General features: G+C 31.3%; 1 protein-coding gene across 1 annotated transcript in view; it reads right to left on the reverse strand.

Moving 5' to 3' along the window:
* LOC111424318 (dipeptidyl peptidase 4) overlaps nt 1-25,292 on the reverse strand; it is a 76,893-nt gene that overhangs the window by 37,778 nt on the left and 13,823 nt on the right. The gene's annotated exons all lie outside the window — the stretch shown is intronic.

Here is a 25,292-nt window from a genome sequence, read left to right on the forward strand (position 1 = left end):
TAAATGAGAAAATGTTTTCTTTTTCATTACGTTTCAAATTTAAAGTAAAAATGATAATTAGAATAAAACGAGAGTTAACACTGGCACTAAAACTAACATTTAACCTAGAACTACTAAAACTGATGGAGAAAGAGGTTAGGAATAGAAAATATTTGTAATGCATCAAGAAATCATAATCCATACTTATTTTATCAAGGCGGCACAAGAGTTATACAGAGGGGCAGAAGCAGTAGGAAAGATTATTAACTAATAGATTACATTACTCTGAACTACAAGAAGTTATAGAACAGGCTAAGGAACACAAAAAAATGGTATCCTTTTGGATAATTGGAGAAGAAAACAAAGGAAAATTGACAAACTCATGGCTGGAAAGAGAAATAAAGAAGAAAAACTACAATTAACTCAACAACAAACATCATTTACTTTTCACCCTAATAACAAACCTGACCAATATAACCTTTACAACTAACGAACAAAATTTTCTAAACAAGAGACACAAATATGCACTATCGAACCACCCCAGACTGAATCACCTGAGCATAGAACTGGAAGCGGCAGCAAGATACAACCTGCAAGAGAAAGATCGAGAGAAAAATCATCGACTTCTCCTACAAAGGACTGAGAACAGCACAAGAAATAAAAACCAACCCTATACCTTACATACAAAAACTAAAAAGGCCCTCAAAGACTCCAGATCATTCTTAGATAAATATAACATTAAAATCTCTAATATACTACCAATGAGCCCAAAAAATCCTACTCTATATTCCCTCATAAAATTACATAAGCCCAACAACCCTATACGACCAATAATTTCTGCCATAGGCTCAAATACCCATAAATTGGAAAAAAATATTAACAGATTTATTCTGACTAACCTAGATTTCAAACCGATGCATACCATAAGAAATAGACAACAACTGATCGAGGAACCACTAAATCTGCACATTCCTGACAGATTTGAATTGGTTTCGTTTGACGTCACCAATCTGTATACAAATATCCCGGTATCAGAGACTCTAACCATTACATGTCGATGGTATTTTTCCAAAAGGGCGAACGCGCCAAATTTGCAATTTTGACTTTTATGTACCAGATTATATATACGAATTCTACGGTCATTTTGGCAAAAGGCCGAACATATTAGGATCACAATAAGGAATTAGTAGCAAAAAAAACTAAATTTACTCTGGGCGAACGTGCTGTAGACGTTTATCCAAAAGGACGAATATTCAGTACTCCTAAATGGCAAAAGGGCGAACGTGTATTGTTTTTGTATTAGAATTATAACCTCACTTATTTCATTTTATTTTAAGTAGCGTTATTTTAGCGAAGTTAGTGGTTACTACCAAATAAGCTTAAATATGTCGAATAGAACTAAACGAATATTAAATTTAGCACTTGATAATGATAAACAAAGAACTGTTTGTAGTTTTATGTAATTTTTAGTGATTTTCATTACATTTAATGAATACTTGAAGTCCTAAATGCATTACTTACTAGTTTGCTCTTACAAGAACGTACCAAACAGTTTTTCATCATTTTCTCAAAACATCAAAATGGCGCGTTCGCCCTTTTGGAAAAACACCATCGATGTGATTACTTTAAGAATAAACTAGACTTGTTTGCCTAGCCCAAAACACCTGTTTTTTCGACAATAAATTATATAGATATTTAGACAGCCATCCCATGGGTTCCCCTTTGAGTGGACTCCTGACGGATTTCTTTCTCGACAAACTCGAAAGCAATCTACTCCGCACAAGAAGTGACATAACCAAAAATATCATCTGTTGGAAAAGATACGTGGATGATGTCCTAGTCATTTGAAGAACCATCACACACAACACTATCACGGATTTGCATTCACTCCTTAATGACCTTCAACCCAACATTCACTTCACAATGGAACTGGAACAGAACAACGCTTTACCGTACCTCGACCTTAAACTGCAACTGCAACAACCACAAACTGATACGGTAATCCCATACACTTCTTTTCACCATCACTCCCATAAAAATGCAGCATTTCATGCATATACAAGGTGTCACACAAAAAACGCCCCAACCTGTAACTCTGTTATTTACATTCCGATTTTCATCACCCAGGTATCAAATGAAATGGTTTTATAAATACTATGATTCATGCTACAAATAAACTTTTTACAACGCCATCTTCAATTTCAAGTAATTACTAACTTTTGTTTTTCAAATTGCTGCGTATATTTTTCTTCACGTCATTGGATAGAGATTGTTCTTGTTTCTGAATCCATTGATGTATAATACATCCATTTTAAATGTAGTTTTAGCAGAAAAAAGACACCTGTATATACAGGTTGTCACACAAGAATGCCACAAGCTGTAACTCTATCATTTAAATTCCGATTTTCATGAGCGAAATATCAAATGAAAAGGTTTGATGAATACTATGATTCATGCTAATCATAGTATTCATTATGATTCATGCTACAAATAAACTTTTTCCAACGCCATCTTGAATTTCAAGCGATTACCAACTTTTCATTTTCAAATTGCTCGGTATGTTTTCTTCACGCTATTGGATAGAGATTCCTTTTCTGAATCCATTGATGTACAATACATGAATATTAATTGTAATTGTAGTACCTATAGAGAAACATTAAAATAGTTTCCAAACATTCTCTTAAAGTTACTTGCGTTATACTGTAGTGTGCCATGGGAAAAAAATAAAAAAACAATTTATAAGTATCATTTACAACTGCTTCGGGCATTGAAATAATATTTAATGACTGTTATCAGTTTTGCGCGTTCTTTCTTCCATGGCACACAGTATTACAGAAGTGACTAAGACAATGTTCGGAAAATGTTTTAATTGTTTTTCTCTGCTAAAATTACAATTAATGTTAATGTATTGTACATCATTGGGTTCAGAAAAAAAATCTCTATACAATAACGTGTAGAAAAACATACCGAGCAGTTTGACAATCAAAAGTTGATAATCGCTTGAAATTAAAGATAGCGCTGGAAAAAGTTTATTTGTAGCATGAATCATAGTATTCATCAAACCATTTCATTTGATACCTCGTTCATGAAAATCAGAAAGTAAATGACAAAGTTACAGCTTGCGGCGTTCTTGTGTGATAACCTGTATATACAGATGTCTTTTCTTTGCTAAAATTACTTTCAAAATGGATGTATTGTATATCAATGGATTCAGAAAAACAATCTCTATCCAATGACGTGAAGAAAAATATATGGAGCAATTTGAAAAACAAAAGTTAATAATCGTTTAAAATTGAAGATGGTCTTGGAAAAAATTTATTTGTAGCATGAATCATAGTATTCATCAAACCATTTCATTTGTTACCTCACTCATGAAAATCGGATTGTAAATGACAGAGTTACAGCTTGGGGCGTTTTTTGTGTGACACCCTGTATATACAGATCTATGACTCCTCTTAACATTATAAACAGAGAAAAAGAATTAATGATCATTAGAACAATAGCACACAATAATGACTTCCCCCCAGATTATATCTCTAAATTAATTAGAAGAATTCAGACAAGAAACAATAACAGACAAATGACGACACTCACCAACAAAACACCAAGCTCAGAATCAACATACAGATCCATGTCATACCCAGGTCACATAGCAGCCCCCATCCTAAAAATGACAGTAACATTGCCATTGTCTGTTATATCATGCATCTTTGCGTTATTTTTTACAGTAGAAGAGTTGAAGCACTTGATTACAGTAAGGCCAATGGTATAATGATCGCAACTTTACCGCCACATATTTTAAATAAATTACAGTCCCTGGATCGCACAGTATTTGGACCATTTAAAGCTTTTTTTTTAATCAGGGTGCAGATTCTTGGATTTTATCCCATCCAGGTCAAATGCTAACAATTTATGATCTCCCAGTAATCTGCTGTATGGATCGTGCAGCAACTCCTACAAACATAAAATCTGATTCCAAATGCACCGGTATTTCGCATTTTGATAGAGCAGTTAGTTGATAGAGAGTACATCTTCAGACGATGCATTGCTATTTTATTGTTTGTCAGTTATATTCGAAGTCCATTCTAACCAAGTCCGTTATATTGAAGTTTTAAGTACCTATAATAAAATGATACTCCCTCTGTCCTATATTATGATATACTAACCTAACTACTAACGGACTGTAACAAAAGAACGAAACTAGAGTTCTGTTTGTACTTATCGCAAGTTAAAAAGTCATTCTACATCACGCTGGACGAAGCAGAACCAGAAAGGCACTGTAAAAGCAAACGGTTTATAACTAAAGTTATGTTTATGGCTGCTGTGGCCAGACCACGCTATGACTGTGCCAGAAAACAGTATTTCAACGGCAAAATAGAACTCTGGCCTTTTGTTTATAAAGAACCTGCAAAAAGAAACAGCAAGAGCCGGACAAGAGGAACAATAGTGATTAAAAACATCGAGTCTATTAACGCAGCAGAATGTAAAAAGATGATTATCCATAACGTTTTACCAGCCATTAGATCCAAGTTCCCATAAAGCCAAGACAATTTATGTTCAACAAGATTAGGCAAAACCGCATTCTTATGAAAGCGATGCAGAATTGCTGGTCGAAGGATCAAGAGAAGGATGGTTAAATTCAAATCACAGCCACCGAATTCTTCAATGCTAAGGAGGGCGTTTACCTGTTTCTATTATGTGCAACCAAACTGCCATTGAAACAGCTGAATTGTGTAAAATTATCATAAATTATCGGAACTCGGGGCAGAATGGGGTACCAACTTAAAAATATGTTTTAAACTACAAAAGGATTAATTAAAACATATGCAAAATTTTCTATGAATACATTGTAATGTAATAATCACAAAAATACAACAATATTGTAAGAAAATAAAAGAACAATACTTTTTTTTCAAAAACAGAACATTATGTCATTTACCCCGTTCTGCCCCGGGCATGGGGCAGAATGTATTTGAAAGAAGTTATTTGTAAAATAATTACAAAAACATAAAACTAGTAAAAATGCATAAAAAATAATATTGATTTTGAAGTTTTAAGTGACTCTAAAGGATTAACTACAGTTTTCATGGATTTCAGGTCAGTCTATTCACAAAATGCACACACTAGATCTTCATCATCTTCGCTATCTATTGCCGCACAGGAATTGTGTTCCCATTTTTTGCACATGGAACAAGCGGCCCAACCTTCAATTGACTTTGAATACAATTTACCGCAATATAAACATTCACAGTCAGAACAACTTTTAGAATCACTTTCGTTAGTTTTGGTTTCTCTCTTCAGCTTCTTCTTTTTTCCATTTTTATTTTTTCCGTTTATTTTATTATTGTTCTCTTTCTTAAATAATCTTTTCCTTCTTTGGCAAAATTCTTTTCCTCTTTTTTCTGAATAGCAGCTTCTAACTCCTTTTTGTATGGGGAATCTGTTAAGACCGCGGTCTTTCCCCTCTTCCGATTCGTATTTTTCGGGCCTTCTTTAACTTTTGGGATAGGCATTAGAATAGTAGGTGAAATATGAAATGAAGAGGCCCTGTTATCTGTTGTCATCCAAGAGCAACCAGGAGTGGCAGAATTAGCCTCATCATTAGAGTTGACTGAAACCTCGCCAGCTTTATCATCCAACCTGATAGGCATGTCTTTTTTAACGCCTGTGCTAGGCGAAGGCAATTTCAATTGTTCAGCTTCAGATATGAGCACCTCTTCACCTGAAGGCCTATCAAGTCCGATGTCAGTTGTGTCTGCTGGGAGAAAATCGACATCGGTGAATATGGATGGGTCAGTTGGACATATTCCATATTCTACTAATTTTACAAATACAATAAAGCAGTTTTCAAAGTTTTGTATACCATAATTTGGGACAAATTGTAAAGATAAATGTATACTATAATTTGTTACAGGAGTATTTATTTTAAATAGAAATTTACATTGAAAAATACAAGGAAAGGTTATAAAGGAGATTGTATATCGTGTAAAATTAAGTGTAATAACGAGCATTGAAACGTTTTCGTATCGCATGCACCCCAATCGTCATTCACTTTCTCAAGCTTTAATTACTTGATAAAACGGAAGCTTTGTTTCCTATTTAAATTTTACAAAACGTGTTGAACGTCAAGTCGATTTTGAATTTTGAACCGGAAATTTTCGATTTCGTGTTATGAAGCTACAGAAGCATAACTCTTTCTGTTTTCAACGTTGAATTCCGGGCAAAATTGAATGGATGTGAGAGCTTTTTTTTTGCGACGAGTTTTCGAACCAATACTACTTCAAAGTTTTCAGACGGCATATTTTGCTTTTTTAATACCAACAATTTTTTTGAACTCATCATTTTTTTTTTCGCGTAGAATTTAGTTATTTTAATAAGCTTTAAATGAAGGTGAAAAGTTTTGTGAAGTAATCTAATTTTTACAAGCATATAAAGAGTTTTCGAGACATTTCGTGATCTCATCCTCCAAAAATCCGCGACGTTTCGTAGATTTGGAAGAGTGCGCACGCTCTTTCATCACTTCCGGATCTCCTTCTCCTTCTTCCTCAACGAGCCGAGGTACCGCAGTATCCCCACGAGAGGAGCTTTGATCTACGATCCCTCAAACCACCCCCGGAAAAGCTCCCCTTTTCGCCTCGCACCGCCGAAAACTATTATTTGGCCGCGGTATTAAATTTAAGAGCGGTATTACGAGCTTCGGTGGAGATCGAAAATTAATCTGGTGAAAGCTGACACATGAAAAACCATAATGTATTTTCAGATTTTTCAGCGGGTTATTAAAGTCTTTTTAGTAATAAAATGGTTAGGTTTTAGATTTTAAAACACAAAATGTCCACTTAAGTCGTGTGATCGTAAATAAACGGCAGTTTTAGTTTTGAACCAGTCATAAAAGATAGAGGACAATTACGTTTTAGTGCGGTTAAAGTAAAAGCGAAAAATAAATACTTTAACTTACATGCTAAAAAGTTTTTTTAACCACAACCGTATTCTTTATTTATTTCAAATAAACCGGGCTAAATTTAACTCGTCTCTTTCAAATAAAAAAGTAGCTACTACATGAAAACTGGCGCTTATCTCGTGTCGTGAGACAATCTAATATTATCCAAGACAGTTCTAAGAATAAAACGACGTTTTATTTTAAGTCAGATAAAATCATCTACGCCGATATCCAGTGCCAAATAATCAAAAAAAAATTTGGAAATATGCGTGCCAAGCATTGAACAGCAAGGTTAAATTCTAACTAATAAAAATGAAAATTGGAAACCTATTTCCGTTTGTTTCAAATAAAACTTCAAAGTTTGTATTGTTTTTTATTTTGATTCCTGCGGAGATAAAAGCTATTTATACACCTATTTCTCATCTTAATTTACATATTCCATAAATATCTCAGGATTTCGCTTACTCAGGTAACTGGACGAAGATTAATTAGAAATCCAACACGACCCACCGGTGGTCGCAATTCAACTGGCCCCCTTTCTGCTCGGATGGTTTCGTTGGAAACTAATTTGTAGAGAACCACTGAGTGCAGTAAATCTTCGTTACTAAAATGTTCATATTCAAGTATGACATAAACTGTTGGATGTAAATTGGCCAACGAAAAACCCATTTTCAAATAAGAATTGATGAGTTAGCAGGTTTTGCTTAATGATAATTAGGAAATGTTTCTTTATGGTTTTCCGATATCCTGCTTTATTCTCGAACTCGAAGAAATTTCATTGCTTTCCCGGTTTTAACAGGAGTGTTCGTTGCATGAACAGTGGCAGTTTAAAAGTGTACTTGTTGTCTTTCGTTGGATAAAATTTAAAAATAACTTTGCGATGTTTTCAATAAATAAAATTACCTTACCGACGTCGAGAAAATTTATTGCATTTACTTTAATATTAAAATTCATGGAATCAATATTTAGAAAACGAATAGGGAAGTTACTAAATATAACTTAAAAAAAAACTTTTTTATTTCTTTTAATTCTACTTTCTTTAATTAAAAAGTGTTCTTGTAAAGTTTATGGCTAATCCAAGCATTTGTAACAACTCCATCTACTTTTAGTCTGAGTCATTTTCATAATAATACCATAAATGATGTAGTTATACTACATAATGATCTTGCCAAGAAAATAATATTTCATTCCTCAAGCAATATAACGATTTAACTCTGAGCATTTCAAAATTTGATTGATGACCTCTTGTTTTTCGTATAGAGGAGGAGAATCAGAAGATTAGATACTCGATGAGAATCTATGTTGATAAATCCTATTTTGCTAAATAATGTTAATAACAATATAGGTCCTCTATACTAATATATAATCAAAATACCTTTAATAACTTTCAAAATTCGCTATAAAATTAATTTCCTGAAGGATCCATGTGGAAATATCACCAATTATTAATTAACGTATCCTCTTTTTAGAGCAAAAACTCGTTTTGAAAAATCGCTTTTAGTTTTTGAGAAATAAATTTTTGAAATGATCGACAATTTATTCGAATTTTGCAATTTTCGCCCAATTAAGTTTTAAAAATTCGTATAAAATCCATTTCTTGGAATATGAGTATGAAAATATCTCAAAGTGTTAATAAAAGTGTCCTCTTTCCAATGAACCAACCCGTTTTGAAAAATAACTTTTAGTTTTTGAGAAAACAATATTTGAAGTTTTGATAAAATTTTCGATGTTGCAATTTTCATCGTTCATTTTCAAAATTCGCTATAAAATTAATTTCTTGAAGGATCCTTGTGGAAATATCGCCAATTATTAATTAAAGTATCCTCTTTTTAATGCACCAAGCCGTTTTGAAAAATCGCTTTTAGTTTTTGAGAAATAAATTTTTGAAATGATCGACAATTTATTCGAATTTTGCAATTTTCGCCCAATTAAGTTTTAAAAATTCGTATAAAATCCATTTCTTGGAATATGAGTATGAAAATATCTCAAAGTGTTAATAAAAGTGTCCTCTTTCCAATGAACCAACCCGTTTTGAAAAATAACTTTTAGTTTTTGAGAAAACAATATTTGAAGTTTTGATAAAATTTTCGATGTTGCAATTTTCATCGTTCATTTTCAAAATTCGCTATAAAATTAATTTCTTGAAGGATCCTTGTGGAAATATCGCCAATTATTAATTAAAGTATCCTCTTTTTAATGCACCAAGCCGTTTTGAAAAATCGCTTTTAGTTTTTGAGAAAAAAATTTTTGAAATGATCGACAATTTTTTCGAATTTTGCCATTTTCGCCCAATTAAGATTTAAAAATTCGTATAAAATCCATTTCTTGGAATATGAGTATGAAAATATCTCAAAGTGTTAATAAAAGTGTCCTCTTTCCAATGAACCAACCCGTTTTGAAAAATAACTTTTAGTTTTTGAGAAAACAATATTTGAAGTTTTGATAAAATTTTCGATGTTTGCAATTTTTATGATAATTTTCAAAATTCGCTAGAAAATTAATTTCTTGAAGGATCCTTGTGGAAATATCACCATATTATTAATTAAAGTATACTCTTTTTAATGCACAAAGCCGTTTTGAAAAATCGCTTTTAGTTTTTGAGAAAAAAATTTTTGAAATGATCGACAATTTTTTCGAATTTTGCCATTTTCGCCCAATTAAGATTTAAAAATTCGTATAAAATCTATTTCTTGGAATATGAGTATGAAAATATCTCAAAGTGTTAATAAAAGTGTCCTCTTTCCAATGAACCAACCCGTTTTCAAAAATAACTTTTAGTTTTTGAGAAAACAATATTTGAAGTTTTGATAAAATTTTCGATGTTTGCAATTTTCATCGATAATTTTCAAAATTCGCTATAAAATTAATTTCTTGAAGGATCCTTGTGAAAATATTACCAATTATTAATTAAAGTAGCCTCTTTTTAATGTAATAAGCCGTTTTGAAAAATCGCTTTTAGTTTTTGAGAAATAAAGTTTTGAAATAATCGAAAATTTTTTCGAATTTTGCAATTTTCGCCCAATTAAGTTTTAAAAATTCGTATAAAATCGATTTCTTGGAATATGAGTATGAAAATTTTCCAAAATGTTAATAAAAGTGTCCTCTTTCCAATGAACCAACACGTTTTGGAAAATAACTTTTAGTTTTTGAGAAAACAATATTTGAAGTTTTGAAAAAATTTTCGATGTTTGCAATTTTCATGGATACTTTCAAAATTCGCTATAAAATTAATTTCTTGAAGGATCCTTGTGGAAATATCGCCAATTATTAATTAAAGTATCCTCTTTTTAATGCAAAAAGCCGTTTTGAAAAATCACTTTTAGTTCTTGAGGAATAAATTTTTGAAATAATCGACAATTTTAATATTAACATTATTTCCTCTCTTTCGTATCTTTAAATTAATTGCAGTGTCCTACTCTCAACGTTCTAGCTTTTTATGTGATACTGATAGACTAATCATTCCACTCCTCTTAGGTTCGTGTCTAAACGATCTCTAAAATTCTTCTACCTTGAGGTACCTCCACACGAAAGTCGTATAGGTTCATGTCAGATGAAGAGGCCATTAAATTGTTTCTCATGAAAGTATTAATCTGCTAGGCTATATTATTGATCCAAATAAGCAATTATGATATTATGGCCCAATAAAATAAGTTGTTCTTTTCTTCTTTTGAATATATGGTTGAAAATTACCAGCAGCTCAATAATGAAGATTTTGTTTGTTAAGCACCCCAGAGCTATAGAAATATGCTTCGTTGCTTATCCTCATTATTAAATTGAGAAGCAGAAGTCTAAGGAGCACATTACAACAACTTCTACATCTTACTCAATCTGTTGGACTTAATTCTTAGGCAGTAATAATCGTGTAATGGTATACTTTTTTGGACAGTGTGATAAATTATTTTCTTACTTTGCATAATATATTTACCATTAAGCCAGTTCATGCACTGCTATTTTGTAAGATATGCAAAATTAACCTTTCTTATCCCAAGCCTTTTGGTTTCAAAATATGTTTTCAGCCAAGTGTTGTAACCAGCTATTTCTTTTAGCAATTTGTGATGGCTACCAAAAATCTGTACTATTGTTTATTTTTAGGTTCTATTCTTGCAATATCATTCTGTATATCCCACTGAATTTTATACAATTTTTGTCGATTAAAATCTCCACTATAACTTATCTTGAGAAGTTTTTATAACACACCATCACAAACCATTTAAGTATCCCAATGGACCAAGTAAGTTTTGGTGATAGGTTTCAATTCCACATTCACTAACTCTAACCATCCATTTATTCCATAAATTTACAGAATTCCTCATCATTTGGCACAACATACGCTTCTGGAATCTAAAAGATATTGAACGAATTGTCCAAAAACTCTTATACTATCTCATTTCTTCTGTCATTGTATCCAAAGCCTGGATTGTTTCTTGTACCTTTTTAAAGTAACAATAATCATTGTTAAGTAAATCTTTGGATCTTACCAAGTTCAAATATTAGTTTGAAAGATATCTTTCTTCTGGACTTCCAAGAAAAAATAAAACCATTACATGAGAAAACATACTCTTGCGGATGAAAATTGTGGAGAAACATCCTTCATTCAACACTGACATTGGTTATGAAGATGTGACATCGTGGGATTTAATGAAGTAATTGCCTTATAAAGTAATAAGGTTAGGCACAACTTCGAATATTTCCTTACGCAGTGTAAAGCTGAGGTAGATGATAACTTCAACCACATCTTAACAAGTTTACTCGAGACCACCAATTTTGCTCAAAGTACAACATCGAACAATTAAATGGGTATACGGATAGGATAGTGTACAACCGTGAGAGAATCCTCAGAAGCAAAAAGTTACTCTATGGCAGCTTTTTTCAATATCTCACAAGATTTTAGTAAGATTATTCTCAATGGTGGTCTTACCTGGTGTATAGTGTCTTCTTTAGATTTTACTCTGTAAGAGTTGGAGACAAATGGGGCAATGTGTTAGTTGCTGTAATATGTCTTGCAGTAATCGTAGATGTTGCTCATTTAGACAATCTTTTTAATAATTGCCAAAAAACCTCAATTCGGGCTTATCTTCATATTGGAGCAAGATCATATCGAAGTTAAGAAATTAAACTGTTTCTGTATAATTCTGCATTGAAGTAAATGTTGATGGATGAATAAATAAAGCAATTAAAAATCTTATCTTTACGTAAACGAATGAGAAGGTTGAATTTCTCTCGCTCGTAAATAATAAAAAATTCTAGATTCTTTTGTGGTAGTATTTCTTCTTTGGTCAACAAAAAAAACCTGAAATGGACGATGGCCAACGATAGGAAATTTACTAGATTGCTGAAATTGCCGGTGATAACAACGATCCGGATCGTAATAATCCAAATTTATTGTATTACTGCACCAATTGATTACCGATAAGATATTGGTGTAGTTTTCCTTCCAGACATTTCCTTTAATACACATTCGCGTCCGGCTTCCGTTTACTTATAAAACATCAATAGAAGTAACACATCTTCGTTTTCCGAATATCACAATTTATAGAAATTAAGCTTGGTGTTAATCGAAATGATTAATAGAACTTTAATTAACCGTTATCACAAAATGGTTCTGCATTGTTTACCAGCTTTCGCCTGACAGTTAATTTTATATTTCGACCACCGTAAAATGGATAACTTCGTCGACCGAAAACCGCGGATGAACTAACGTGTTAATGTAATTCTATTGTACTCGAATGCGGGCTGCACAACCCGGAGAATTACGTTATAATAAGCCTTGCGTTCTACATAAAAGATTCCCCAAATAAGAAAAATTGAATTTAAAATAGTAGATGTATAATGGATTTTATTAGATATCGATTTTAAATTAAATATTTTACTTTAAAAAGAGTTCAATAATATGACTTAAGGTGTTCATAAAATTTGGGGAAAGAATCGAAACGAGTTACGAGCCAATGTGAGTTGCCAAAATGTTGTAAAATGTATAAGAGAAAATTTGGTGGAGTCGCCAGAGTCGTAAAGAATTTTCCTCTAAAATTGAATAATTTTTATAGCGTTTGAAAATTTTGTTGGGAAATCTAACAATAAGTGACGAAAAAGTCTAAAATTTAATTTGTGAGAAACGTACACTTTACAAATTCGTCTTCGCGTTCATTACTCACTTTAACAAATTACCGAGGAGTACGTTTTACCGAGGAAAAAGTTAATTTTAGACGAATTTTTCTTTTTTATTGATTTTTTTAATGATTCTGGCGTGATATTTTTATCGCAACTACTAGAAATGTCTATGAATTCGAAGTAATCTCGTATTTCAAATGAGAGCACTCGTTTTTAACGACGCGAACTCGACAGTCTTTTCAATGGTGTCCCTGTAAAATAGATGGACACTAAGTGATGACAACCTTTTCTGCGATTATCTCAGATTCGATCGAAATGACATTTTATTGATTAAACGAGATCGTTAAAGCGAAAATCAAAGATTTGTTTTTCGTTATACATCACTCTTTTATAGCACCAGTTAAACGGCAATCCGACAAGATCAATTAGAAGATAGCCACAAAGAGTAACAACATTTCAACCCCTCCCGAAAAGGAACTATTGACCCTGATAGTTACATTTTATGTAATCCCGCGATAAACGTTTTCGAACTTCTCTTACAATCGAAGGTCTTTAGGGTTTCAACTCGTTGAAATTTTCGTTTGGGGTTTTTATCTTAGTAGAAAAATCGCGTTTTGTGGGGCTCTCTGCAATGGGGAGAGAACGCAAAAGATATTTGCAAGAGCGTTTCCCCTTCGACTGGATCGATAGAGCGCGTGACGCTGTAAGGGTGGTCCGCAACGATGCGATATTGTTCCGATTCTTTTGTTTCCACTCTTTTGGCCGGATATGTATGGGTCAATAGGGGATTATTAGAAACTGCTCCTGTCATAAACCCTATCTCTAGAACCGTGTCGATGTGTTAATGCCAACGTTTCCTTTCTATTGTTTTCAACGAAACGGTACGAACAGATTAAGGTCATTTTTCATTTTAAGAACTTAAATGTATACATATAAAGGTGCTCTTACACTTAAAACCATTCTGGAAGGATTCCGACCGTTTCATGAAGTAGAGGGCACTTTGAGGCACTCGGGAGAAATTAATTTTTCAGCGAACGTTTTGCTGTAAGAATAATATTCGTTCTAGCCTCAGGTCCCTCCGGTACCATTTTACCGGGAATCTAGCTTCATCTGTAAAGAAAGGAAGAGATGACGTACTACCTCTTTGTCTCAACGGTATTCCAGAAAAAATGTCTTTGTTTTTTTTAAAAAGGAAGTTTTAATTTTTCGGTGAGAACAATAAGACAATGGTTTTTTCATGAAACTAATTTTTTTGCAAGTATACAGCAAAGCGTCGATGTAACAGACTTAGGATATAACGGACAACATATTTTTATATTACGTGCACCAATTGCTCCTCTTAGTCTTGGTGCATTAGGATACGCTGGTGGTACTGTCATTGTCTTATTTTAAGTCATAAACAATTAATACACAAATGTTACTAAAAGATTTTGAATTAATTCCATCATATATTGTGTAAACCTGACTATGATATATTAAATACCGGATTGCTTCTACTTCTGTTGCTTCAACATTTTGTTTTCTATTCGAATATTTGTTTTTAATTCGTTCACTTGCTGTCAATATGTTAAGAATATGAAATGATGGCTATGATGGCAGTCTACATAACATCATGTATTCAAGTCAACCTCACTTTCTAGTGGTACACCTGTTTTAATAATCAAGACAATGACTAACTGAATTAGTGGAAAATCATTCTAGTATCTAAAACTGCTCAGGTTGCAGACCACACAACGCTGACCCATACAGCTGAATCATATTTATCTAATCCTCTGCTTTATGGGTTAAGGACGCTATGTTACACAAGGAATATATCCATGCCCTTCTTGCATCCTCAAATGGTTGAAGTACTGTGTGAAATTTATGGTAGTGGCAAAATTTATAGTGCCTGAATTGATATTACCATTTGAACTTAAGAAATGAATACCAAAGACATGGAAAGGAGAGACAATAACCAAGCGAAAAAAATTTTCTCAAAAACTAAAGGCGATTTTTCAAAACGGCTTGTTGCATTAAAAAGAGGATACTTTAATTAATAATTGGTGATAGTTCCACAAGGATACTTTAAGAAATGAATTATATAGCGAATTTTGAAAATTATCGATGAAAATTGCAACATCGAAAATTTTATCAAAACTTCAAATATTGTCTTCTCAAAAACTAAAAGTTATTTTTTAAAACGTGTTAGTTCACTGGAAAGAGGACATTTTTATTAACACTTCGGGAAATTTTCAAACTCATATTCCAAGAAATGGATTTTATACGAATTTCTAAAATTTAATCGGCGAAAATTGCAAAATTCGAGAAAATTATCGATCATTTCAAAAATTTATTTCTCAAAAACTAAAAGCGATTTTTCAAAACGGCGTGTTGCATTAAAAAAGGATACTTTAATTAATAATTGGTGATATTTCCACAAGGATCCTTCAAGAAATTAATTTCATAGCGAATTTTGCAAGTTATCGATGAAAATTGCAACATCGAAAATTTTATTAAAACTTGAAATATTGTTTTCTCAAAAACTAAAAGTTATTTTTCAAATCGTGTTGGTTCATTGGAAAGAGGACACTTTTATTAACACTTTAGGAAATTTTCAAACTCATATTCCAAGAAATGGATTTTATACGAATTTTTAAAACTTAATCGGCGAAAATCACAAAATTCGAAAAAATTGTCGATCATTTCGAAAATTTTTTTCAAGAACTAAAACTGATTTTTGAAAACGGCTTTTTGCATTAAAAAGAGGATACCTTAATTAATAATTGGTGATATTTCCATAAGGATCCTTCAAGGAACTAATTTTATAGCGAATTTTGCAACTTATTGATGAAAATTGCAACATCGAAAATTTGATCAAAACTTCAAATATTGTTTTCTCAGAAACTAAAAGTTATTTTTCAAAACGTGTTGGTTCATTGGAAAGAGGACACTTTTATTAACACTTTGTTAAATTTTCAAACTCATATTCTAAGAAATAGATTTTATACGAATTTTTAAAACTTAATCGGCGAAAATTGCAAAATTCGAAAAAATTGTCGATCATTTCAAAAATTTATTTCTCAAAAACTAAAACTGATTTTTGAAAACGGTTTTTGCATTAAAAAGAGGACACCTTAATTAATAAATAGTGATATTTCCACAAGAAATTAATTTTATAGCGAATTTTGCAAGTTATCGATGAAAATTGCAACATCGAAAATTTTATCAAAACTTTAAATATTGTTTTCTCAAAAACTAAAAGTTATTTTTCAAAACGTGTTGGTTCATTGGAAAGAGGACACTTTTATTAACACTTTGGGAAATTTTCAAACTCATATTCCCAGAAATGGATTTTATACAAATTTTTAAAACTTAATCGGCGAAAATTGCAAAATTAGGAAAAATTGTCGATCATTTAAAAAAATTTTTTCTCAAGAACTAAAAGTGATTTTTGAAAACGACTTGTTGCATTAAAAAGAGGATACTTTAATTAATAATTGGTGATAGTTCCACAAGGACCCTTCAAGAAATTAATTTTATAGCGAATTTTGAAATTTATCGATGAAAATTGCAACATCGAAAATTTTATCAAAACTTCAAATATTGTTTTCTCAAAAACTAAAAGTTATGTTTCAAAACGTGTTAGTTCATTGGAAAGAGGACACTTTTATTAACACTTTGGGAAATTTTCAAACTCATATTCCCTGAAATGGATTTTATACGAATTTTTAAAACTTAATCGACGAAAATTGCAAAATTCGAAAGAATTATTCATTATTTCAAAAATGTATTTCTCAAAAACTAAAAGTGATTTTTCAAAACGGCTTGTTGCACTAAAAAGAGGATACTTTAATTAATAATTGGTGATGTTTCCACAAGGATCCCACAAAAAATTAATTTTATAGCGAATTTTGAAAATTATCGATGAAATATGCAACATCGAAAATTTTATCAAAACTTCAAATATTGTTTTCTCAAAAATTAAAAGTTATTTTTCAAAACGGGTTGGTTCATTGGAAAGAGGACACTCTCATTAACACTTTGGGAAGTTTTCATACTCATATTCCAAGAAGTGGATTTTATACGGATTTTTAAAACTTACTCAGCGAAAATTGCAAAATTCGAAAGAATTGTTGATTATTTAAAAAATTTATTTCTCAAAAACTAAAAGCGATTTTTCAAAACCGCTTGTTGCATTAAAAAGAGGATAGTTTAATTAATAATTGGTGATATTTCCACAAGAATCCTTCAAGAATTTAATTTTATAGCGATTTTTGAAAATTATCGTTGAAATTGGCAATATCGACAATTTTATCAAAACTTCAAAAATTGTTTTTTCAAAAACTAAAAGTTATTTTTCAAAACGTGTTTGTTCATTGGAAAGAGGACACTTTTATTAACACTTTGGGAAATTTTCATACTCATATTCCAAGAAATGGATTTTATACGAATTTTGAAATCTTAATCAGCGAAAATTGCAAAATTCGAAAAAATTCTCGATCATATTTCAACAATTTTTTTCTCAAGAACAAAAAGTGATTTTTGAAAACGGCTTGTTGCATTAAAAAGAGGACACTTTAATTAATAATTGGTGATAGTTCCACAAGGACCCTTCAAGAAATTAATTTTATAGCGAATTTTGAAATTTATCGATGAAAATTGCAACATCGAAAATTTTATCAAAACTTCAAATATTGTTTTCTCAAAAACTAAAAGTTATGTTTCAAAACGTGTTAGTTCATTGGAAAGAGGACACTTTTATTAACACTTTGGGAAATTTTCAAACTCATATTCCAAGAAATGGATTTTATACGAATTTTTAAAACTTAATCGACGAAAATTGCAAAATTCGAAAAAATTGTCGATCATTTCAAAAATTTCTTTCTCAAGAACTAAAAGTGATTTTTGAAAACGGCTTGTTGCATTAAAAAAAGAATACCTTAATTAATAATTGGTGATATTTCCACAAGGATTTCACAAGAAATTAATTTTATAGCGAATTTTACAAGTTATCGATGAAAATTGCAACATCGAAAATTTTATCAAAACTTCAAATATTGTTCTCTCAAAAACTAAAAGTTATATTTCAAAACGTGTTGGTTCATTGGAAAGAGGACACTCTTAATAACACTTTGAGAAATTTTCAAAGTCATATTCCAAGAAATGGATTTTATACGAATTTTTAAAACTTAATCGGCGAAAATTGTAAAATTCGAGAAAATTATCGATCATTTCAAAAATTTATTTCTCAAGAACTAAAAGTGATTTTTGAAAACGGCTTTTTGCATTAAAAAGAGGATACTTTAATTAATAATTGGTGATATTTCCACAAAAAATTAATTTTATAGCGAATTTTGCAAGTTATCGATAAAAATTGCAACATCGAAAATTGAATCAAAACTTCAAATATTGTTTTCTCAAAAACTAAAAACTATTTTTCAAAACGGGTTGGTTCATTCTCTATATTGTCTAAATATAACACACATGTCATTCATAATTTAATTAAATAAGTAAAGTAGCTATGTTTTGAGATGGATAATTTTTATTTCTATTTTTCGGCTCTACCGGTTTCGACTACTATTTTATAGTCATCTACAGGAGAACATTAGCCACGTCAATTTTACTTCGAATTTTCTAAATCTGGATTCATCCTCTTTATTGTATTTAATTTTTTAATTTTCTTTTCTTTTATGAACATAAGTCATAAACAAAAGAAATAAAACCACAAAATAGAAACGTTTCTTAACGATTATTAACAACAAGAAAATTAAAAAATTAAATATAATGAAGAGGATGAATCCATTTAGAAAATTCAAAGTAAAATTGATGTGGCCAATGTTCTCCTGATGATGACTACAAAATAGTAGTCGAAACCGGTATAGCCGATTTTACTTATTTAATTAATTCATTAAGATGGAAAGATACTGTTAATGATTCATAATTTACTTGGTTATCTACATTGTGGGCTTAGACGTTTTAGTTTTAATTGTTATTCAGCGTTCTAGTGTTAGTTCTAGTAACTCGGTTGTATATTTTTATACTAGTTTCTAGTTCTAGGAATAGTGTTAGCTCTAATGACCGTGTTAGTTCTACTTTTCGTTCAATAAAAATATACAACAATCTAGCTCTGAATATCAATTAAAAGTAGAACTACCGCCCTTGATTTATACATCGTATAGACAACTCGGGGAATACCCCGGGTTTATCTATGAACACATTGAATAGATTCTATCTATAGGCGCTAACATTTATATTCAAATATACTGACGTATTGTTATTGAATATTGTTATATCAAGATTTTGCTGTTCTAATAATTTTTATAAAAAACTATTTAACTATTTTCAATTATAACATAAAAATTCTTCGTCGTTTACATTCTAAACCTTTGCCAAAAAGGTTTCCCCAACACGTAAATCTTCCCTAGAGGGTAATATTTCAGTCCGAATTGCAGTTAACATTCCCGAAATTAAAGTTGGGCCTGATTTACACTTCCACCGCACCCACCATACTCTTGGATGCCCAGTTCCACCTCCTTGCCCAACCCCAAAAAATCCTATAACTCCAAAAATCGGATAACAGCCTCTACAGAATTGAATTATTACACCGCCCCGTCCAAATTAGAATTCGCTTCAAAGAAAATCCCTTACTCAACCAATTTTTTCTCCAACCCCAAAATCGAAAAGTTTAAAACGACCAGAGCAATTAAAATTTCCATTAAAACTGTGCACACTACCGCGGTACAACTGCCCCGCAAACAGTTCTGCAACCAATTGTTCGGTTTGAAGCGGTTAATTTCACTCGTCCACCGTTTCGGTCGGTGTTGACTTTGGACGTTGCAAAATTTCATTTGAAACGTTTAGTTTCACGTGAAACGGACGTTTCTGGCACACCTTCTAAATACACACACATAGCACCGAAGCTAAATGTGGAAGTAGAAGGGCGTTCCTCGTTAACTCATCCCACTCAAAAAGAGCTTTAAGCGACCTCGCGTACAACCCCTTTGCAAGTAATTACTTAAAACACCGAGAAACAGAAGTGGTAATCAATATTTGGAAGTTGATTTTAGCTCGTATTCAATCACTAATCTTCACTCCTAAACAATTTTATGATTATAAATCGTGTTATTTAAACGTGAAACAAAAATAATAGAGGGGATGTTTTCCAAGGAGTTTATTTTAAGTATATTTAGAAGTGCAGTGTGTTTTCAACTGAAATTTAAAATGAAATTGCTCCCCAGAGCAATCGCTTGTTTACAAATTCTAGTATTCCAAGTGGAATCACATTCGTAAGCCAACAGATCTTTTCGCTTGAAAGTTACGTTGTGTATTTGCTTATCGTTGAATATTTGTTGAAAATTTTAAAAGTAGATCTAAATTTTGATGGGAAATAAAAAATAACTATTAGACATTCTTCATTAGGTCAACGAAGACGAAAAATAACTAATTAAAACCTAGTTGGGAAACTAGATTCTCAAAGTTTACTTTTCATCGTATCCTATTTGAAGTTTGTAAACGAGAATTTAAACTTGCATTTAAAAAAAAAGCGTTTAATTATTTTAAGTGAGTAAAACACTAAAACGAATCGTAAAAAAATCGATTTTAGCATTGTTGGTTTAAAAATATACTTGGTTGGGTACATTTTTGAAAATCGAAATTAGCTTGTTCCGTTTCTGCTTGAACGCGTCAATTCGCACGTGTTAATTTCGACATCGACCCGAAACCTCTGCTCACACCCAATGTATACTACATGAAGGTTTACACACCACCGATTACATCCATTTAAGGTCGACTAATTTTGGAATGAAAATTAACTCAAATTGGAAAATGTTTTAACTGGGTAATTAAATGATTTAAGCAATTTAAGTAAAGTGGTTGTGTTATTTTTTTTATTCAAGATTTATTAAATGCCATTTAGTTTGATAATGGCCGTTGGTAATTAGATTGAACATGGTCGGTTTAATCGGCGGTCCTAACTAATTTAATTATTTGTGTATAGGAAAATTTAAATTTCAAATTCGACGTCGAATAACAGTTGTTAATTTGCGGTTTGTTCAAATAATTCTTGCTAATGGTGCGTTTCCATCTACGTATTACGTTTTGGACGGTGTGTTATTAAATCATCGTTAACTTATAAATAGGAATCGTTACAATATTTTACAAGATATTCCTAACAAGCTTAGCATAACGAATATTTGCATGCGAATCTTTTTTTTCCCTTTTTTTTGAGATTTTGGTTCACCCATATACAAGATTTATAACCCATAAAAAATAAACGTGACTTATTTTTCAAAATACCGGTAGATATCCGGCATATCTATCCGGCCATTATAGTTATAATTTCTGGTACATTTCTGAAGTAAAATAAAATTAATAAGAAAGCTGATAAGATACGAAGCAACTCTAAAAAGAGGATACTTTAATTAATAATTGGTGATATTTTCACAAGGATCTTTCAAGAAAGCTATCGATTAAAATAGCAACATCGAAAATTTTATCAAAACTTCAAATATTGCTTTCTCAAAAACTAGAAGCTATTTTTCAAAACGTGTTGGTTCATTCGAAAGAGGAGAATGTTATTAACACTTTGGGAAATTTTCATACTAATATTCCAAGAAATGGATTTTATACGAATTTTTAAAACTTAATCGGTGAAAATTGCAAAATTCGAAAAAATTGTCGAACATTTCAAAAATTTATTTCTCAAAAACTAAAAGTGATTTTTCAAAACGGCTTATTACATTAAAAAGAGAATACTTTAATTAATAATTGGTAATATTTCCACAAGGATCCTTTAAGAAATTAATTTTATAGCGAATTTTGAAAATTATCGATGAGATTTGCAACATCGAAAATTTTATCAAAACTTCAAATACTGTTTTCTCGAAAACTAAATGTTATTTTTCAAAACAGGTTGGTTCATTGGAAAGAGGACACTCTTATTAACATTTTGAGAAGTTTTCATACTCATATTCCAAGAAATGGATTTTATACAAATTTTTAAAACTTTATCGGCGTAATTGCAAAATTCGAAAAAATTGTCGAACATTTCAAAAATTTATTTTTCAAAAACTAAAAGCGATTTTTCAAAACGGCTTGTTGCTTTAAAAAGAGGATACTTTAATTAATAATTGGTGATATTTCCACAAGGATCCTTCAAGAAATTAATTTTATAGCGAATTTTAAAAATTATCTAGGAAAATTGCAATATCGAAAGTTTTATCAAAACTTCATATATTATTTTCTCAAAAACTAAAAGTTATTTTTCAAAACGTGTTGGTTCATTGGAAAGAGGACACTCTTATTAACACTTTGGGAAATTTTCATACTCATATTCCAAGAAGTGGATTTTATACGGATTTTTAAAACTTAATCAGCGAAAATTGCAAAATTCGAAAGAATTGTTGTTTATTTCAAAAATTTATTTCTCAAAAACTAAAAACGATTTTTCAAAACGGCTTATTACATTAAAAAGAGGATACTTTAATTAATAATTGGTAATATTTCCACAACGATCCTTCAAGAAATTAATTTTATAGCGAATTTATAAAATTATCAATGAAAATTGCAACATCGAAAATTTTATCAAAACTTCAAATACTGTTTTCTCAAAAATTAAAAGTTATTTTTCAAAACGGGTTGGTTCATTGGAAAGAGGACACTCTCATCAACACTTTGGGAAATTTTCATACTCATATTCCAAGAAGTGGATTTTATACGGATTTTTAAAACTTACTCAGCGAAAATTGCAAAATTCGAAAGAATTATTGATTATTTCAAAAATTTATTTCTCAAAAACTAAAAGCGATTTTTCAAAATCGCTTATTACATTAAAAAGAGGATACTTTAATTAATAATTGGTAATATTTCCACAACGATCCTTCAAGAAATTAATTTTATAGCGAATTTTAAAAATTATCGAGGAAAATAGCAATATAGAAAGTTTTATCAAAACTTCATATACATATTGTTTTCTCAAAAACTAAAAGTTATTTTTCAAAACGTGTTGGTTCATTGGAAAGAGGACACTTTTATTAACACTTTGGAAAATTTTCATACTCATATTCCAAGAAGTGGATTTTATACGGATTTTTAAAACTTACTCAGCGAAAATTGCAAAATTCGAAAGAATTGTTGATTATTTCAAAAATTTATTTCTCAAAAACTAAAAGCGATTTTTCAAAACGGCTTTTTGCATTAAGAAGAGGATACTTTAATTAATAATCGAAAGCGATAACAGCGATAGTTCTGTTAGTAATGAATGTGATGATGAATTACAAGCGAAGAGAAGGAAGCTAGACGAAACTGCAACAATGAGGTTGCTAAAGACAAACCTGATATAAAGAAAGTTGTATTCAATGAAAAAAGTCCTATTGAGGTTGAACTTGATTATTATCTACAGTGTCCAACACCTAAAAAAGATATTATTAATTCCTGTGAATGGTGTAGTACTAAGTAATAGATTTTTTTTTGGTAACTATCCGGTATCCGGCCGAATTTTAAAAAATGACCAGATAGGCCGGATATCTATTCCACTACTACAGTATATCCTTAATATAACGGATTAATACGGCGAAGGTAGTGTCCGTTATAGCCAAAAGTCAATCAGTCTTCTGACGCACAGTTAAACCCGAATGATTTTAGTTCTAGATCTAGTGTTAGTTCTAGATTTGGTTGTTATTCAGTTGTTATATTTCTATTCATTTAACACTTGACCTTGAACTAGAAACATTCGAGTTTAGCCGTTTTAAAAGACGAACGGCTAAACCCGAATGTTTCTACTTCTAGGTGTAGTGCTAGTTCTAATGCTAATTTTAGTTGTTATACAGCGTTAGATTGTTATACATTTTTCATTGAACTAAAACTAGACCTAAAACCAAAATCAATAGAAATAAACAACAACCTAGCGCTGAATAACAACGAAAACTAGAACTAACAGCAGCACTAGCACTAGAAACATTCAATTTTAGCCATCTTAACAGACCCACGGCAAACCCGAAGTTAGCATTTTGTTAGTTACATATGTGTATTCTATGCGGATGTATTTCGGAATGATGTATTATATGTGTCTTACGTTAGGGTTACATCATTGATTCGGTATGACAATATAGATTATTGACTGCACACTGCTTTCCTCTTTTGCCAACTTGAAGTTGTAAATACTTTTGTATAGAATTTTAGATAGAACATCAAAGACAACACGAGAAACGTTTTATAACCAGACTGACTAGAACGCCAGACATTCAAGAAGTATAGTTCATCATTAGTGTTGGTAGTTCTTGGGTTGATACTCATTTTCTGAAAGTCATATAATATAAAAGATCTCCATCCAAGGAATTCGATATCCCAAAATTATTTGTTAATTATGTCACGACGTTCCATGATTCTATGAACTCTGCGAAAACTGATGGGATTGATTTACACATTGATTGATTTGGAAGGAATAACCCCTATATTTTCACCGAATAAAACTTCAGAACCAGATGGGATCATGTCTTATTACAAAGACATTTGCGGGATCCATAAACTCTTTCTCACCTGAAAAGAATACTTCAATTACATCTAATGCTTCGCTTTCAATCCTCAATCCCAAATTTAGAAAAGAAAAGACTTACTTCCGAACTCATTTCAACCAATTACTCTTCCTCATTCTTATTACATTACGATTTTCTCTTACCAAAATCATTACACTTCTAACGACAATACAAAACTTTCTATAGCATAGAAGATGCTTTGCTAAAGTCAAACCTAATAAGGAGGTGTCCATAAGATAGAGTGTTATTCTCGTTATTGTAGCTCCTCATCCTGGATAACCTGATTAAGTAATGTTTCAAAACGTTTTACAACCCAACTGCTTAATTTCAGACATTGAAAAACTATTTAAAAGTATTGTTCATCATTAGTGTTGGTAGTTCTATGGTTCATACTCATTTTTTGAAAGTTAATTAATATAAATCATTCAATCGTGTATTTATACGGATTTCTGTAAAGCGTTTAACAAATTGAATCATGCAACACTCCTATCTCAACTAGAAGGGTATAATTTGTCAAATTGGCTGCTACCGTGGTTGGCATCATATATTTCCGATAGATGTCAAGTTGTAAAAATTAATAATTATACTTCTAACTTCGCCTTAGTTACTTCTGGTGTACCTCAAGGATGTCACTTGGGTCCGGTGTTGTTCATGGTCTACATTAACAATATTCACGAATGTTTTCATCACAGTAAATTTTTTCTTTACGCTGATGACTGCAAAATATTTACTAAAGTTCAGTCAACTTCTGAATGTGT

This window comes from Onthophagus taurus, chromosome 6 (assembly GCF_036711975.1).
Source record: "Onthophagus taurus isolate NC chromosome 6, IU_Otau_3.0, whole genome shotgun sequence".
NCBI lineage: Eukaryota > Metazoa > Arthropoda > Insecta > Coleoptera > Scarabaeidae > Onthophagus > Onthophagus taurus.